The sequence below is a fragment of the Equus przewalskii genome, chromosome 1 (genome assembly GCF_037783145.1).
Source record: "Equus przewalskii isolate Varuska chromosome 1, EquPr2, whole genome shotgun sequence".
NCBI lineage: Eukaryota > Metazoa > Chordata > Mammalia > Perissodactyla > Equidae > Equus > Equus przewalskii.
In genome coordinates this window covers 138,048,040-138,059,063 of record NC_091831.1, presented here as the reverse complement: position 1 = coordinate 138,059,063, position 11,024 = coordinate 138,048,040, and positions in this window count along the sequence as shown.

Sequence of the window (11,024 nt, the reverse complement as noted above, 5' to 3'; positions counted from 1 at the left end):
AGCCAGGACTTTCTCAGCAAGTGGTGCAGCCTCAGCCTAGGGGAGAGTTTGCCGCTGTGCCGCTCAGTGCTGGCTCCACAGTAGAATGACCCGGGCAGCTTTGAGAACTCCTGCTGCCGGGCTGCACCCAGATGATTCAACCGGGATCTTCAGGAGTGCAGCGATGGAATCAATATGTGTTAAACTCCCCAGGTGAACCCAAGGTGCAGTCAATGTTGAGAACATTCCTGTGACTGAAAGATGATCCCAGATGCTGTCCTTCAGGAACAACAAGCACCACACACCTGGGAAGAACGGGGGTCAGAGAGGCTGGTGAAGAAAATTAGACCTGTTTCCAGACCCTCCACATATGACCTCCCGATACGTTTAGTGAAATGGTCCGAATCTTGTGGACAGACCTTGTAGCAGTGGCACCACTTAGTACTTCTATGCTCTGGATGGAGAATTTGAGTCAAAATACCTAGATTTTAGTCCAGTTCTACATTTCCAGGCTCGAACATATCACATGACATCTTGGGGCCTCAGTTTCTCCAGCACGATGGGGATAACAATGCCTGGGCTGCCTAAACAAATATTAGTCAAGTCTCTTGAGTACCTATCACTGGGAAGGGATACTCCCACCCTTCCGTTACCCACTTCCTAGATTCTGCTCCCGGGGAAAGGGAGCTAATACCATGATGGACCGGAGTCTAGGGTTTTCACTGGGCCGTGTTTTCCCTGCGGGAGGGGAGAGCTATAGAGACAGAAGCTTCCCCTGTTCTTTAGCACTTCCTGCTCCCATGTGGGAAACCCTTCTGTATAGGCTCTGCCTCTGTGGCCGGCAGAGATGGTGGACCTCTCTCCAGTCCTGACGTCTCTACTGGATGGGTAGTAATTTAAGCAGGTTCTCAGCACAGTTTACCACAGCTTTGGCGCACTCTGGTTCCCATCTAGCTACTATTCCTGCACTGGAGCTTCTGCAGGAGGGAACACCGAAGGTGAGGGTTTAATAATAAGATTACCCTACTCCCATCTTGAACGTGTAGCATTGTGCTAGGAGGAGCTCTATGTGCATGTGTGGTGGTCAGTGGGAGCGTGGGGAGGATGGGGGTGGCAGAGAATAGATATAAAAGAAACCTAGAGTTTAACAGAGGAGAAAAGACATGCACTAGAATATTCACAGTCCAAGGTATGGAGTGCTGACAGGAGCAGGGGGCATGCAGAACTTCTAGACTCCAGATCTTCCCTGTTCACCCGGCCCAGGCAGTAGCTTGTCATCATAGCTGCTCCCAAACTGCCCGATTTTCTTTCCCTTGGGCCCGATGCCCTGCAAGGCGTCTATCCTGGAAGAGCTCATTGTTTTTGGAGCCCAAGTCCTTCTGTGGAATGCAGGTTATGTGGGAAGGTAGCCTGCACATGTAGGAGCGTTGGAATAAATGGTCAAATGAAATAGGATCCCCAGACTGAGGGTGTCTAGAGGGACCAGGCAAGACATAGAAATGAGTGAAGTGGGCCTGGTGGGGACTGCGTTGTACCGGAGTGTGTGGGGCCCTCTGACTGGGCAGCCACTACTCTGGTCAGTTGTGGCTGTGCAAGAACTTGGAGACCAGTGAACTGAGATCATCCACTTTCTCAGGAGAAGCCAGAATTATATATTTCTGTGTGATAGTCTTTATTTTTAACTGTTTCTGAATAATTCTGACTTTAAAATACAGACATATAATAATTCCTTAGTTAAAGGCTTTTCACCCTTAATGGCTTTTGGAAAATTACACCTCCTTTTGGCCTCCCTTTTTTGGTGTGTGTATAATGACTTATTCACTTGTATACACATTACATAAATGCATTTGTAAAAAGTGATATTTTTATATTATGGTTCTAGGCAAAAATGCACTTGCCAATGTATTCAACATAGTAGTTTCTAGTCAGAGTGTGTCATATCGGTTGAATTTGAATTACACACACTGTTTGTATAAACCCATAATGCTTTGCTTTGTGGATGGATGCAAGTGCCAGGGGTGAAGAAATAGCACCTTCTCATGACTGTCCAGCAACTGCATGTGTGTGCTATTTCCGCATTTTGAACTGCTCTCTGATTTAGCTTTTATTTTGCCTGGAGGGTGTTTTTCTGTGTTATAACTTTATTTTCAAGTGCAGTTTGAGTGCAAGATGACCCTGAACCCCCAAAATGTTGAAAAATTGATGAAGAAAATGATGTGGAAAGAAGGAAAAAAATGAGCACAATAAACCTTCATCATATTCACATTATATTTTATGTGCAAACTGTATTTGTTCACTTTTAAATCGTTGTTTATTACTTATATACTCATTTTCATTGTTCAATCGCTATGCCCTTTTTTTTTTTTGCTGAGGAAGATTAGCCCTGAGCTAACAACTGTGCCAATCTTCCTCAAATTTATATGTTGGATGCCTCCTCAGCATGGCTGATGAGTGCGGTAGGTCCACGCCTGGGATCTGAACCCATGAACCCGGGCCATCAAAGTGGAGTGTGCTGAGCTTAACCACTATGCCACGGGCTGGCCCACAGTATACTCTTTTATTTTTAGAGATTGGCACCTGAGCTAACATCTGTTGCTAATCTTTTTTTTTTTTTTCCCTTCTTCTTCTCCCCAAAGCCCCCCAGTACATAGTTTTGTATTTTTAGGTGTGGGTCCTTCTGGTTCTACTGTGTGGGATGCTGCCTCAGCATGGCTTGATGAGTGGTCCCATGTCTGCACCCAGGATCCCAACAGGGGGGAACCCTGGGCTGCCAAAGCAGAGCATGCGAACTTAGCCACTTGGCTATGGGGCCGGCCCCACCTTTTTTTTTTAAACCTGAGAAAGTAGTTTGGGCATCTTGATTTGGGATAGAACATATCACCATTTTTCCCATCCAAATGGATGGAATTTTTTTTTAATGGCTTTTCGTTTTACCATCAGTTTTTCAGAAATGAAAAGCCCGTAATAAGGATAGGAGTATCAATTTATGGGTCAATGCACAGTATGTCTGTGGACTAGTTTAGGCCAGCAGGATGCTAGTTCATGACATTCAATGCAGAATGGCTGCAAAAGTACTGTGAAGATGTACAGTAAATGCTGGACACGCATGAGGGTTATTATTCTAGACCTTTCAGGGTGCAGGGTGGGGGGTGGTGCTTATATTCCTTAGGGATAACCCTTTTTCATCCCCATCCCTTTTCCCATGGATTTTTCTAGCCCTATCCTCCATGATGCACAGGACCCAGAATCAAAGTTGGACTTTCCGCCCGTTTCCTTTGAGACCAGTCAGCTTTGTGAGCCTCTTGGTCAAGCTCAGAACCTGGATGTGGAGTTAATGCCTGGGGACTGTGTGGGGCAGTGCAGAGGACAGCGACTTAGAAGTCGGGAGGCTGGGGTGGGGCTTCGGCTTTGCTGTAGATTCACTGTGTGGCTTGAGGAAGTCACTTAACTTTGCTGTACTTAGCAAATATCTATTATTATTATTACTACTACTAATATCATCATTGTCAGTATTTTCTAAACCTCAGGCTAGACTAGAACACCTCTAAGTTTTTGTCCAATTCTAACATTCTATTGTTCTAGAAACATTCCTATAAACCGGCACGTCTATTTTCACAGAAGCAGGGCCCTCCCAAGTCAGACATGGAGTTCTCATGGCCAACACTTGGTAATTCATTCACCGTATTTTGATGGAAGACCTACAGAGTACCAGACATTGTTCCAGGCACTGAGGGTTGAGCAGTTAGCAAAACAGATAAAATCTTTGCCCTCACTGAGCTCACAGAATCCCATCAGAGACAATCGTCCCTCCTTGTTTAACACCTGTCAGTACCTGGAGAAACCAACTCTGGTACTCCATAGGGAGCCACATAGGTATTAGGGAAAGAAGGCATTCTCAGTGGCATACAGGAATTAAAAGGAAGTATTTTGAAAGGTCAGCATGAACTTATTTGGGCTTGTGGGTAGGTTGACTCAGAGTTTTTGAGATACCAGTTAGTGATTTGGTTTCCTCTTTGATGGTGTTTATAAGACGCCGCCATTCAGAGGTGGCCTGCTAGCGTCAGGCCCAGGAAGTGTTTTCACATGGAGCTGTGTGGTGGAGACAGACGAGTCAGGCTCAGGGATAAAATGGTCATGTGGGTAACCACATCTGTAAGCTGAAACTGGTCAAATCACAGAGAAATCAGTAGTGTTACATTTATGGCTGATTCTGTCTAAAGGATGTCCTTTCTCTCCTTTTTAGGCAAGCTTAGCAAAACGTCTTTCCTTGGTGAAAATAGCTTGTCCTCACTCTTGCTTAAGGTGCTCTGATTTTCCTTGAGGACTTTGCCTTTTAAATACTTTGGAAATAGTTATCCCATCTTTCTTTCTAGCCTCTTTTTTTCTCTTTCTTTTTTCTTTCTACTCCTCTCGCTCCTCCTCCTCCTTCAATTAAGTAAAAAACGATTACAAGGATCTGTGATAAATTAATGTCCCCATTAGGGATTTAAAAGATAACTTTTCTAAAGACCCCAAGAAAACAAAGCCAAGGCAGTCTTGACATAAAGGGACCTGGGCATCACTTCAGCTTTTCTAAATAGAAAACAGACCACCGATGCCTTGAATAAGACCTGATAGATGCTCCTGTGTTGCTTTAAACCAGACCAATCCCTATTTAAAGCTAAAATGGGTAGATGCTTACCATCCGCTAGAAATGGACCAACCCTGAGAGCAAAACTGGTTATAGCAATTGGGGCTATCTTAATGGCCGATTGTTGAGTGGTTAGAGAAAAACAACAACAAAAACAACAAAAAAATCACTCAGCTTCATAGTCAGGAATTTGAGCAGAAGCTGTAATCAAGAAATGGCAGCCACTTCATTAAGATTTCTGAGGTGAGTCAATTGGCTTATTCTCTTCCTTCTTATTTTATTTTATTTTATTATTTTTTTTGAGGAAGATTAGCCCTGAGCTAACATCTGCTGCCAATCCTCCTCTTTTTGCTGAGGAGGACTGGCCCTGAGCTAACATCCGTGCCCATCTTCCTCTACTTTCTATGTGGGATGCCTACCACAGCATGGTTTGCCAAGCGGTTCCATGTCTGCACCTGGGATCCAGACCAGCGAACCCTGGGCCGCCAAAACGGAACGTGCGAACTTAGCTGCTGCGCCACTGGGCCAGCCCCTGTTCTTTTCTTTGTTAAATGTTGATGTGCCATTGCCTTGACAAGGTCTTTCTGTGCTGACTATGTAGTTATTCCATTGAGGCCTCTACCAGAGATGCACTGAGTAAAGTCGCTCCTACACTTACATGAAGGATGCTGCTAGAGCCTTGTGATGCCATGCTGCAGTGCCTCCTAGATGAAAGCTCATGTGACATTTGTGTTTTTCCTGACTGCTGAAGGCTTTGTTTCCTATGAAGAGCCGTTTTTAGGTATTTTATGTTTTTGGTCTATTTGGACACTAAGAACTACCCATGTCTCTGTTTTCCCTTTGGTTTCTAGGATGCTCAGAGCCAAATTTGAGATTCAACCTGTAACAACATACAGATCCCTATTTACAGATCCTTCTGTAGCAGCCTCCCATTTGAGCTCTCAGCCTCCTGCCTTGTCTCCCCTCTATCCATTCTGCTGGAGTTCTCTCCTGAGGGCTCAGATCTAAGCAGGATGCTCCCAGGCTTAAAACCCTGCCGGGACTCCCCTCTCTGTCGGCAGACTGAGCTATTATGATCTGCCCTTACTTATGGCTCTAATCTTGATATAAGTTCCCTTTCATGCACTTCATACTTCTGTAAATTTTGTTGAATGAGTAATAATATAAATATAATTTCACTACAGCAGTAATTTCTGTACACAGTAGCCTGGTGATTTAGCAAATTTCCTTTACCAAAAAGTATTAATGATATAATCATTATAATTTTCACTGCAGCAGTAATTTTTGCACCCAGTAGCATGGGAATTTAGCAAATTTCCCTTATCAAACAGTAGATTAGTACTATGTCCATCTACTCAAGTTAAAAGGGAGTAGACAAAGGATGGGAAGGCTGTCAATCTGCCGAGGCTACCTGGTGCCAGTCTGGCAATTTAGTTATATCCAGAAGAGAATTTACTGCAAATTTGTCAACCTAAATATTCTCTAGACTCCTCCTTCAAACTCTCCTTCCAGCTCTCTGAATCTAAAGGAATATTCTTAGAAAGAATGAGCAAAGATTCCAGATTTCCTTATTCATTCCTTTCTTAGTAAATATTTATTGAGCACCTACTGTATAAAAAACATTGTGCAGCCTAGGGGATACAGAGAAGACACAGAGTTCAAGAAACAATTATTCTGCCATCACAGAGCTTGAAGTTTAATTAGGGATTTACATAAATATCCAAAGCACGAAGCAGAAACATACTGATGCCATCAGAAACACAAAGGTCATAGAGCCATGATGTTAGAGTGAGGTAACCTCGGATATCATCTGGTCCCTGCTTCTCCAAATGTGTCCACGAGCCAGCCTGTTCAGCTTCACCTGGGTAGAATCTTGAGCCCTATTTGAGACTGAATCAGAATCTGCATTTTAACCAGATCCCGAGGTGATTCATATTCCCATTAAAACTTGAGAAGGACAGATCTGGTCCAAATCTATTTTACAGGTGAATAAACAGGCACTGAAGGATGAAATAACTTGGCTGGTTTAGTGGGAGAGTCAGGACATGAAACCACAGCCCCCGATTCTTGGTGGAGTATGTGTACAGTGTGTCACCCCTTGTTATGAGGTGCTATGGGACTTCAGAGGAAAGCAATGATTGGAAACTATGCCTAGTTCAATTACAACATATTCCACTGAACCTAAACTTTGCCACTTCAGCCAGATTGAAGTATCCAGGCTGAGTAAGCCTGCTCTACCGTCTATGGATCACATGAACTGCTGTTTCTCACTAATAAAATCAAGGCTGTCTCATCCTTACACTCTCTCTGAAATGCAGAAGTGTTGGCAATCACCAAAGAGGAGAGGAAACTTCCTGCCCCGCTGGAGGAAATTCCCAGGCTAGGCTTAATGCCGTGACGTCAAATCCGCCACCAATGGGGAAAAAACCGCCAAACACTTCCAAGCACACACCCTCCTGAGAGAGGGTCACGAGAGGCATCTCCCCACATGTGCTTCCTGTGGAATGGACTCCCTAAATAGGCGCTGTGAGCTAAGTGGAAGGCATGAAAGTGGAATGAGATTCCAGTTTCTCAGTGAGCCTTTCTATGTTCAACTGGGTAGAGATAGTCCTACTTGGCTTTGGTAGAGAATTCACAGGGTTAATGACTAAAGAATGGAGTTCTTGTAATCAATATAGTCCTCTGGCTTTATTGATTAGAATCACCTGCTTATTTTGCAGCTAAGATTTTTTTTTTATCCCATTCAAAACAAAGACACCCTAGGGGACCATTAAGTAAATAGGCATTTAAGACTTTTTTCATTGCTAAGAAAGTAGTTAATTATTATTAGTGCCTAAAAGTCTCAATTCAGACAGAACACCTGAATGAACACACTACTGAAATGGTAGTGACATGTCTGCTATGAATGGATGCCAATTTACAGTTTATTGAAAAAATGCTGCTTCCTCCTTAGAGTTGTTGGGGAGGGGTGTGACTCCACATTTAACCCCTGAAAAGAAATGAGAGTGGGCAGAGCTCTTCTTCAAAGGAGCTGGGGTGGAGCAGCTTTCCTAAATATCGCACGGCCCTGGTGGACACAGGCAGTTCACTCCAGAGCCTGTCTAAAGAAATAGATAGCCAGTGTGGAAACCCTTTAAAGACATCAAGTCAATTGTATTTTATTTCAAGAACGCATTCATCGTTCTGCTTCAGGAAAACAAATCAAACGCAGGCTCATGGTATTCATGCTTCTACTTGTTTGGGACAATACTTAGGATTTAATACCACCTAATGATCTATCTTTTTCTCCTTGTTTGTTAATTGCACAAATCAATCAGCACACACGTCTTTACGGAGCATCTGCCATGTGTAAGATGTTGTGCATAGTGCTTCTAAAGTAGGATGATAAGACCCAGAGCTTATTAGTATTTTAGTGTTCACAAAATACTTTTATATTTGATACTCGTAACATCCTCTTGGAATTCACAGGTCAGGGGGCTATTCACCGTATTTTATAGATAACAAACTTAACAAGGTTCTGTGAGATGTAGAGTTGCCATATGACCCAGCGATTCTATTTCTAGGGATATACCCAAGAGAATTGCAAATGACTGGCACATACATGTTCATAGCCGCATTGTACATAATAGCGTAAAAATGGAAACAACCCAAATGACCATCAGTGGGTTAATGGATAAACCAACTGTGATATATCCATACAATGGAATAATATTTAGTAATAAAAAAGAATGAATTACTGATACATGCTTCAAAACAAAGATGAACTTTGAAAACATTGTTCTAAGTGAAAGAATACAGATAAAAAAGGCCACGCGTTGCATGATTCCGCTTATATGAAATATCCAGAATAGGTAAATCCTCAGAGACAGGCAGTAGATAGATTAGTGATTGACAGGGGCGGGAATGGGGTTGGGGAATTGGGAATGACTGCTAACAGGTATGGAGTTTCTTTTTGGGGTGGTGAAATGTTCTGGAATTAGATAGTGGTGATGGCTGTGCAACCTCGCAAATATACTAAAAACTATTGAATTGTACATTTTAAAAGTGGGTTGTATGGTATGTGAATTATATCTCAATTGAAAATAAAAAAGGTTTGGGGCTGGCCCCGTGGCCGAGTGGTTAAGTTCGCGCACTCCACTGCAGGCGGCCCAGTGTTTCGTTGGTTCGAATCCTGGGTGCGGACATGGCGCTGCTCATCAAACCACGCTGAGGCAGCGTCCCACATGCCACAACTAGAAGGACTCACAGCTAAAAATACACAACTATGTACCGGGGGACTTTGGGGAGAAAAAAGGAAAAAATAAAATCTTTAAAAAAAAAAAAAAAAAAGGTTTTACCAGTGACTTAACCACTAGCAGAAATGTGGTGAGTAACCGTGTTTTTGGATTGCCAGACAAATGTTCATGTTCTGTCACCATGACTAGTAAATATTTCCTGAATTAAATGGAGATGTAATACTTGTCTTCAAGGACCTTGCATATATGAACATGAAAAGAGAAAATACTGGGAAATAAGTAGTAGACCAGAATGAGTGGTATGAACGAAGAGTTCTCAAAGTGGGGTCTCAAAGTGGGATTTTTGTGACCCACCCAGAGAGGTTTGGATTTGACAGGTCTGTGGTGTATTCCTGGGACCCTGTATTTTTAGGAAGGACTATAGGTGTGGAAGAGACTCATCCATATCCTGCTTTATTCTTCTTCTTGCTACTTGCAAAATTACACTTCCCCAGCCCTTTTTGGATGGGTGCACCATATGACTAATTCTGGCCAGTGGGTTGAGAGTGGAAGTTATGTATATCACTTTTGGGTTAAAGCATTTAATTGGCAGTATCAGAACTTCTAGCATTCTCTTCCATTGCTGTGCCAATCAGGGGAGGCCATGTGTTCCAGACAGGTCAGGTACAGGATGGTGGAGTCTTCATTAGCCTGGATCTTTGAGTCACTGCGTGGAACAAAATGGTGCTAGAAAGTTGCCCAGACCAGCCCTGGGTTTTGCATCAGCAATAAATAAACCTTTGTTGTGTTAAACCATTGAAATGTTGGCATGTTTGTTATTGTAGCATAATCTGGCCTATCCTTAACCAGGGGATTTTGATGATTGACCAGGTTTGGGAATCAGTAGTAGAGATAATAAAAGCTAAAGAATTGGGGGGTGAAAAGATCATCTAGGGCTGAGGGTGATCAGGAAAGACTTAATAGAAGAATTTGAGCTGGGCCTTGAAAGATGGATAAGATTGGGATAGGGAGAAATAAATAGGACATTCTGGATAGGGGAGATGTCACAAATGATACGGAAGGAGTCATAGCAAAATAATAGTTCCTTAAGTTTTCTTTTCTCTTAAAAGTCAGCTAAGACTTCTCTTTATAATGTGCTTGGGGGGCAGATGCTTCAACTATTGCCAAATATTTATTTTGTAGTTGGACAAACTGAAATAACAATCCATGTGCAGTGTCACGCAATGAATCTTTCAACAAAGATTGAATCATTTCAGTGTGTCCTTTGTTCTGATGGACAGTTGTCTTGAATTCTTCTTTCAGAGAGAATGTAAGCACGTCATTTTCAATGGAATCGGGGAAGGTTAGAAATGGAAGACTTGAATGCCAGGCTTCAGTTATCCTCCCCGATACAATGAGAAAGACCCACATGTTTTCCTTGGATATTTATATCCAGGTGATTTTTTTTTTTTTCTGTCTGAAAGAGCCACCTCTTCTGCCAGCATGCTCTCGTTCCTCCATTCTGTCCAAGTGTCTTTGTTCCCTTTCCTGCTTGCTCTCACCTTCCTTTCTCCCATCCTCCAACCTTTCAGGATATGAGATCAGTGAGGAGGAGGGAAAAGGAACTGATGTTTACCCAGTGCTTTATGTGTGCCATACATGCTTTGACATATATCATCTCATCTAGTCCCTGATGGCAGCATTCTGAGAGGTACGTTTACCCCCCATTTTTGTGGATGAGAATGCTGAGGCTGGTAATTAAGGAGATTGCCCAGAAAAACACAATTAGAAAGTGGTGGAACCAGGACTGAGACCTAGGTCTCTTTAATTTTGATATTCTTTATATAATACCACACTACCCTCTGTGAACTGGAAGCCCTGCAATTTGTTAATCCATCTCTCTTTGAACCAAATTGCATAACATCCTTAATTGGAAAGAAAGGGTTATAGATGTAAATCTTTCCATCTCTCTCAAAGTACATGCAATCTTGCTTAAACCAGTCTTAGTCTATGTAGCAAGAAATTGCTAAAGGAAGGGGCGTACTAGTAAAACTTGATTCCAATAAATCCTACAACTGCTTTTTCATTGAGAGTAAATAAATGGATGTGAAACATTCAAACATTAACAAAAATGCCGTTGCCCTATTTTAGCTCTTGGAGAATTTTGAGTAATTACGGCATTACTACACATATGTAGAGGA